The sequence below is a fragment of the Suricata suricatta genome, chromosome 4, assembly GCF_006229205.1.
Source record: "Suricata suricatta isolate VVHF042 chromosome 4, meerkat_22Aug2017_6uvM2_HiC, whole genome shotgun sequence".
NCBI lineage: Eukaryota > Metazoa > Chordata > Mammalia > Carnivora > Herpestidae > Suricata > Suricata suricatta.
In genome coordinates, this window is record NC_043703.1 from 49,104,922 (window position 1) to 49,113,602 (window position 8,681).

General features: G+C 38.6%; 1 long non-coding RNA gene across 2 annotated transcripts in view; it reads right to left on the minus strand.

Annotated features, from left to right (window-relative positions):
• The window catches only part of LOC115290514, a 483,865-nt gene that overhangs the window by 459,344 nt on the left and 15,840 nt on the right, over positions 1-8,681 (minus strand). The window lies entirely within an intron of this gene.

Genomic DNA, 8,681 nt, shown 5'->3' on the forward strand with positions numbered 1-8,681 from the left:
ATAGAGTGAAGCCAATTGCTGGCTATAATGGCAAAATCTTCAAGATAATGCACAAAGACAGCCGGGATCCTTGAAAATCTTTTAATAGTCCAATTCTGTTATACCAAAAAAATAAAATAAAATAAAATAAAAATACAAAACAAAACAAAAACAAAAAAAAAAAACCACATTGCATATTATCTCTGATTTATTCCCTGGCCTGTTCATCAATTCTTTACCATTTATGGAACCAAGAGAAAAAAAAACTTGGAAATATCTTCATAACCTTATTGTGCCGAGCTAGTGATACCGTATGATTCATTGCCAATATCATCTCTCACAGGCATGCATTCCAAGAACCTCCCACACGACACTCTCCATAGAGTGAAGCCAATTGCTGGATACAATGGCAAAATCTTCAAGATAATGAACAAAGACAACTGGGATCCTTGAAAACCTTTAATAGTCCAATTCTGTTATTCCAAAAACAAAAAAAAAAACAAAACAAAACAACAACAACAAAAAACAAAAAAAGGACTTAGACACAGCAGTCATGGTCAAAGAATTTTAATTATAAAAGGAGTCCTTCCCATTCTTTTATTTAAAAATTTCTTTTAACGTTCATTCGTTTTTGAGAAAGAGTGTGAGCAGGGAAGGGGCAGAGAGGGAGACAGAGTCTCAAGCAGGCTCCAGGCTCTGAGCTGTCAGCACAGAGCCGGACACAGGGCTCAAACCAACAGGTGGTCGGATCATGACCTGAGCCAAAGTCAGACCTTTAACTGAGCCACCCAGGCACCCCAAGCCCTTCCCATGCTTAATAAATGGCATCATCCTGCCCCGAGTTTCCCTAGCCAAATAGTCAAAAGTGTGAAGTCAGTCTTGATTTCTCTTAGATCGTCTATCAAATCCTTGAAGTTTATTCAGTCGTAACTCCAAAGCCCATTCTCCATCTCTGCTGTGCTATCTGTACAGCTGCCCGGAGTATCCACAGCACTGTCACCACAGGCCTGATCTGCCTCGTCTCTGCTAACGGCCGCCTCACTATCCATTCTCTGCACAGCATCACCAGTGAAATCCATGCTCTTTATCCCAGCTTCCCTGCTTTTTGAGCTCTGGTCCCTTCCTCTCTGTCTAGTACTTTCCCTGGCTATGCTGGCTTTTCAAATCTTTTTTGAATACTTGAAATCTGTACTTGCCATGTAGTTGCTTACCATTCTTAGATCTTTGCATGGCTGGCTTCTCCTCCCATGGAGTCCCCTCCCGTCTTAAAGCATCTTCATAGACACCTACTCAGACATTCTTTTCTAAATCAGCCATTCCGTCATGCACCTCTCTGTTCTACTTTTATCATTACATTTATTTCCTGACATTATCTTGCTTATTTCACTTGTTTATTGACATCTGCCTTGGCCCCTTCCAGGATAAGCCCCCTGAGATCAGGGAGTCATTTTTCCTAACTTGCTATGACCTGTGCTCTGTACTGTTCATAACATGCAATAGTGATCAGCATTTTTTGGAAGAGTGAATAAATGCAAGTGACCTATGAGAAACTATATAAGAGATGAAGGAGAAAGAAAAAATATGCCATAACCTTTTTCATCATTAGGTTTAAGATAAAAACTTATGTTAATATATCATTGATTTGGTCATACTGTTCGAGGTACACATGTGGAACAGAGTTTACCCATTGTATTCTTCTGAATTCATATTTACATTTATTCATGAATTGCTTATTATGAAAGTAAAGTTTGATTGCAAGAATTACCAAAAGATACGGTTAGTGGAGCCTGGTTTCTTGGTAAGACTTGTAGAATGCAAACATATGTAAGAATTTGAATACATTTTTAATAATCGCCGCTCATTCGTGTCCTCTAATCAAGGCAAAACTTAAGTATCTTTCAGAATTGAAAGGTAAATAAGACAATGTATGTTGTTTTCTCTAGTGTTTTCAAACAGGTAGCATACGTTCCACATGTAAACATGAGCTAGTATGCAAATGGTTGCACCTATGTGCCTATCAACTAAATGGCCTTATCAAATGTCAGGAGACATTTAAAGGCATTCCACCATATACGGGCTGTCACCTGAGAGCTCAAAAGAACCCAAATTGTATCTAAGTTTGTTCTCTTTGCCTTCTCCATTCATGGAAGCTATATCTTAGCCTAAAATTTCACAAACACTGTCTCAATAGGGACAACTTCACATTGGTCTATTGTGTTCATGGTGTTGGGTACATGTTCCCTCCTTAGCAGAGCCTTGATACATGTTCCCTCCTTAGCAGAGCCACAAAGCCAAGCACAGTAGATCTGGAGGGTGGCACAGTGCGGTAGGAAGAATGTAACTTACAAGGTCAAACAGACAGATGCCTCCCCCAAATTGGCTGATTATTAGTTTTACAACTAGGTATTTCACTTGTAGAAGCCTTAGTTTCTCACCTATGAATTAGTAACTCATCTCACTAGGTCATGGTAGAAATTAAATGAGATGGTAGATGTAGATGTGCCTAACACAACATGAGGCACACACTGTCCTCTCTTCTCGTCTCAGTTTTGACCCTTACTGGCTGTGAGATCTTATTCACTCATTGGGTCTGGATTTTAGTTGTCTAGATTCAAATGATAGTATTATATCCTAAGGATGTTCTTCAAGGGATTAGATCAAAAAGTCTGAGATTCTTATACATACGAGTAATCAGCTTGATCATTCACATAGGAATAGTACGTTCAATGTTTCTGATAATCCCCTACACGTTAATTCATGTTTTCTTTAATTTCATCTCTGCTTTACCATGTACAAGTGCTAAAATTAAAGCTGATTTCCTTGAGAAAGCCACCACCCTCGTTCAAGTGCATCAAGTGCCAAGTCTGTTTAAAGCTCAGCATGCACGGCATGTTATAATGTAGGAGGCGATGGTGGTCCTCTTGGTAATGTTCTTAAATGCACACATACCAAGTTTCAAATCTCTGAATAAAATATCATCTAGAATGTTTTGACATTAATGTAGATCATCTGTATTTTAGAAAGCAATTTGGGAAATAAAATACTTCAGCAACATAAAGACTTTCACCTTCCCTAAGCATTTAGCCCACATAACAACACCCAGATCAGGACCCAGGAGCTGATGGAAGGAAAAAGAGCTTCCCTCCCCACCTAAAAATCCCCTCAGCTTCTAGTTTCATTTTTGCAATACTCTTGAGCCCAACTTTACTTGGTTATTTTCATATTTTGTCATATAAAAATAAAACCGATAAAGAAATACATGGTCAAAAATGTATTTGTATTTTAATCGAGAACTGTGTGTTCAGGAATTATCGCTCATGCAAACAGAGATAGTAATCAATCATAAGTGCTCCTTTGTATCTGCAGCAACTTATTACAGAGAGAAGTATTTCTGGATTCTGAGAAATTTGCTGTCAGAAACACTACACAGAACTCCTTTCTTTTTTAATTTTCTCTGAAAGGAGAAATGAAGTAGGAGGCATGCTTTTTTCCTTTGCTGTGACCTGAAAATAGACAGGAACAGGCAATCTGTAACATCACTATTTACATCAAAACTCTGAAAGGGACATTAGTCATTATTTTTATTTAGTGTAGATAATCATAGTAAGATGGGCATACTTTATAGATGTGTATATGTATATAAGTGTATATATTTTAATTGTGATTCAGAGGACAGCAAGGGACTTGAGACAAGAATCCAGAGCTTCTGTCTATATATCCTATATTACTTTTATATCATATTTCCTTGTCTATTTTGCAGTAATTAGGAATAGAATTGAAATAAAAAGAATTCCAGTTATCTGAATAGTTAGTATGTATACACACATCTAGTATAAAAGAATTGCTTTCATATCCAATAACTATGATGTGGGGTCACTTTTTGCAATTAAACAGTATTTTTACAATCCAGCATAGACCTACTTTCAACCTCAAAATTTCCATATTTAAATGGTCAACTTTGAGAAATGCACAATTTTAATCACTCATCAGCATAAACCCCAATCTATACATTGCTTTGTGAATGTTCTTAAATCTCTCCACATGCTTGATTCTTTATTTCAGATAATATGTAAACATCTTCCTGATGGGAACCATATTTTTCTTTTTGTAATGCCTCATAATGTAAGTATTAAGAGTTCTAGACCATGAGATCTTAGTAAAACACGGTTGTGTGAGTTTAGTCATGTAGGTTTTAAGTACCTCACAGATACTTGAATTATCTCCAAGTTCACCTCATACTTTAAACTATGAAGTCAAGAGCTAACCAGAAGAGCACTTCTGTAGTGGACTGATATTAAGTAGGAGTCATATCTAATTCACACCATTCAGAGCACCCACAACATCAGGGTCAACTGGCTAGCCCTGTATAGACTTACATCTTCTAGTATGTGTCTGGGAGACTTTACAGGCATGCTAATCCTACAGGACTTTAAGATAGACATTGCTGTCCAATGGTTAAAAGTGTAAAATTTAGAGTTAAGGAAACCTAGGTTCATAATCAAACTTTCCCAGGAGAACATAAACAACCTACTTCAACCATTTAATCTCAGGTTCTTCTATAGAATGGGAATAATAGCACCTACCTCATTGAATATGTTTGACAAAGATTATACATTAATGGGTATACAACACTTTGACCCATGCTTTTACATTTTTCATTTGATAGCACTGAGAATCATAGTTCTATCATACTATTAATGCTTAATGCTGCTTAACTTTTGCCCACTATTCATTCATTTAGTCAATATTTACTGAGGACCGACTATGTAAAAAGCATTGGCCTAGGTGCTAGTCGCACAAAACATACGTCTCCATTCTCAGGGATTTTATTTATGTATTTTTACTGTTACTCTTAAGTCCATACCGTGCATTCTCAACCGTATCTTCTATTGTATTAAAGTATTAATGCCATTATTCACATTATCTCACAAGGAAATATAAAATTTTGACTGATAAATGGTTCAAAGAAAAGTGGGTTAATGCTACAAGGACCTAATTCTTTCTCCATATTGAGAAACAGACCTGACATACCACTATCATCTACAGACTCTCAAGGTTGGAGAGAACTGAAGGAAAACCCAATTAAATGAGTTTGTGTTTGTATGTTATTTATTCTCTTCAATGATTCTCCCCTGTACGTTTTCTATCTGTTAGTCTAAAGTTCATTCTCTCAATTTCTTTTCAGTTTCTCAACTGACTACGATGTAAGATAAATAATTACGGCCAAAAAACTAAGGCTAGGTTATAAATGAGAAAACAATATAGTAAAATCTTGTTAATCCAATGCGGCTTCACTCCAAGTAACATTCAAATCGAATCAACAGTTATTCCCCAGTCAAATAGATACGGTTTTCTCATTAAAATTGTTCATTTAATACAAAGCATGCATTATGAATTATTTAAGGCAGAAATTAGGTCCCCAGAGTACCTTGCATTATTAAAGAAGTAGCATAATTCCAAGAGATGCCAGAAAACAGCTGTATATCAGCTACAGTGAAACAGTATTTGTGGACCACTGTGATTACTTGAGGCTATAGGACTTGGTACATAAGATAATCATTTGTTCACCCCTTCTCTTTACAACGAATATTCAGGGCCATTTCTGTAAGTTTACCACATTTTCCAGGAAAAGACTTTCCTGCTGCTTCTTACAGCATTCAGTATCTGCTACAGATTTAATATTTTCTAATTATTAAAATTAAGTAAAGAAGCTTTTCCCTCAACTATGATCTAATTTTTTGTTGATGAACTGGTTTTTACCAACTCCTGAAATTTCTAAAACTGAAATTTTCCCATTGTCAATTACTACATTTACATAACAAGAGACCTAAGAGAAACTTGGTGTCATGAAAGAGTTCTAAGTGTGCTTTGGGGAAAAAATGTGGAAGTTACCAGCTGTACTTTATGTTTTTTTATTTATTTTTGAGAAACAAAGGGAGACAGCGTGAGCAAGGGAGGGTCAGAGAGAGAGGGAGACACAGAATCTGAAGACAGGCTCCAGGCTCTGACCAATGAGCCCGATGTGGGTGAACCCAAGTACTACGAGATCATGACCTGAGCTGAAGTCAGACGCTCAACCAAGCGAGCCACCCAGGCACCCCGTGGCTGCATTTTTAGAGACAAATTTCCTCAGCTTTGCTCTCTTTGCAATGGAGTTACTGTGATTCAATGTTCAGAGGCCCTTTGATGCTCAGAGGACCGGGACTTAATATAATGTTAATGTTTAAGAACCTGAGAATCACCAGATAAGCAGTGTTACAAAAGCAGGGGCGCCTGGGTGGTTCAGTCCGTTAAGTGTCTGACCTCAGCTCAGGTCATGATCTCACGGGTCAGGCTCTGTGCTGACAGCTCACAGCCTGGAGCCTGCTTCAGATTCGGTGTCTCCCTCTCTCTCTCTCTGTCCCTCTCCCACTCATGCTCCTTCCCTCTCTCAAAAATAAACAAACATTAAAAATTTAAAAACACACACACACACCAAAGTGTTACAAAAGCAGAAATTTCTAGGACTGTTTAAAATGTTAACTGTCTCACCTCATTGTAAAGGAAAATCTGGTTTTAGTCAGAATCCCTGGAGGAAGGGATGGTATTTCTCTTTTAAAACTATTAGACAAGCTAAGAGCCAACAGTACAGTGAGCATGGTCTGAGCTATGGGGCACGGTTTCCCTTCTGTTCTAGGATGCGAAACTGAGAATAATTATTCCCTGCTGTGGCCCAAGTTGTGTCAATACGACAATTCATTTGAGAGATTTGTAAATTTGAAAAAGGTCTATAGTATTTTACCCCCCTAAGGCCCACAATGTGTTATGTCACCATGGTGATTTATGACTCCTCCTGAATTTCCTTGGGATAAACTCTGTACGGTTTAACATCCTATACTCTTTAAATTAACCAGCATTACTATCTCTACATGATCCATTTGTAACACAGAGAGGGGTAGATTTGAAAGTTAAATCACAAAAGCACATGAGAGCAGGATGTGTGTTTTATAGTAATAACTCATATAATAAAACTAGTTTTAAGGAAAGCCAATTCAATTCATCAAAGAAGCATGATAGCATTAACCTGACTACTATAAAACATTCATTCAACAAATATTATTGTTGACCATTTGTGCACAATTTCCCACATCAATAGAAAAACCTAAGATATGACCCCTCCCCTCAAAATATGGAGACTAAAAATTTTATGAATTTCTCCAACTCTCTCATTTCAGCTCCATCAAATCAGAGTCAAAAATAAAGCTAACAAGCGCACAAGCATCTCTGCCTTCTTCCCAAACTTCCTTGTGGAGCAGATCTAATGTTACTGACCTGATAGTAAACCCCTTTCTATGCCAGACAACCAACTGCAATCACTGCTCTGTGAAGACATTTCAAAAGTCAAGAGAAGTGGACGGTCAGTTCAAGTTCCTCTGGGGAAAGCCTGGGTGCTGCTCACAGGGTCAATGTCTTCGAACAGAGAACCGGAACTACTTTTCTATTTCTGCTCCAGGGGAGAAGGCATTTCGCCTCCACCTTCCCTTGGAACTCCAGATATTTACATTTTCCATTGTTATGTTTCGGGAACCCCTGCTTATCCTCTAAGGCGGGTGTCCCCCTGCATTGCCTTCCCGAGTAAGAGCTGGTCCGGCCCACCCTTCTCTGTGTCCTCCTAGCACTTCTTAGATTCACCTGCGGGTCTTGATAACAATGCATCCTACAGGGTGGATACATTCCTATCTCCAGAGCAAGAATACAAATGGCAGGAGGACCCACGCCCCCACCTTATTCATCTTGTATTTCCAGAGTTTGGAAAAGTACTTGGCATCTATGAGGTACTTAATGAGCTACATGATGGGCCATGAATCCTCTTTTCAATGATTTTAAGTACTTGTACATGACAGACTGGTGGGTTTGCCTTATATAGCTCCAGAGTCAGAACAGAGTCCCGGAAGTGGAAACACTGTAAAGGTCACGTTGGAATGAACAAAAAAAAAACTGCCATCAATACACAGAAACCGCCAATAGCTAGAAAGGAGCCTGTCACCACGTGTTTAAACCGAAGATGAACAATTCGGTGGCAGTGTTATAACAGGGAAATCCAAAAACCAGATTGTTCATACTACCTGGAATGTAATTTTATCTTGCTTCTATTTTTACACATGCAGTGAGCCTGCAGTGAAGTTTTTGGTTTTTAAATGAATGACAAACCTACTTTATGTGTAACAGAAAAAGCTGTCAACAGGCCATGCCCTTTGGTAACATCAGTCTCCCTCTTCATTCTACTTCCCGTTTCACTTTTTTAGACCATTGTCCAGGTTTGACCCAACCAGTATGTGTGTGTGTGTGCGTGTGTGTGTGTGTGAGAGAGAGAGAGAGAGAGAGAGAGAGAGAGAGAGAAGAGAAGAGAAGAGAAGAGAAGAGACAGAGAGACAGAGAGATTGATTGATTGATAAGTCTTGGTCCTGAATCCTTTATCCTTTGTTTTGACCTAGCTCTACAGGTTTACTAGGCTAAGCTCGGGATTCCTGCTTATGTTTAAAATTCCCAGGTCTTTGCCATCTGCTTTCTTCTTTCTCTTTACCACCTTGTTTTCTGTTGGACACATATGCCACTCTCCTCTCTTCTTCCTCCACATCCCCCCAGTCCCCAGCCTCAAGTCACTTCATCGCTGTAGCCCAAGACACAGCGGGCTGGAGCCCAAGGTTTTCGGCAGCTAATAC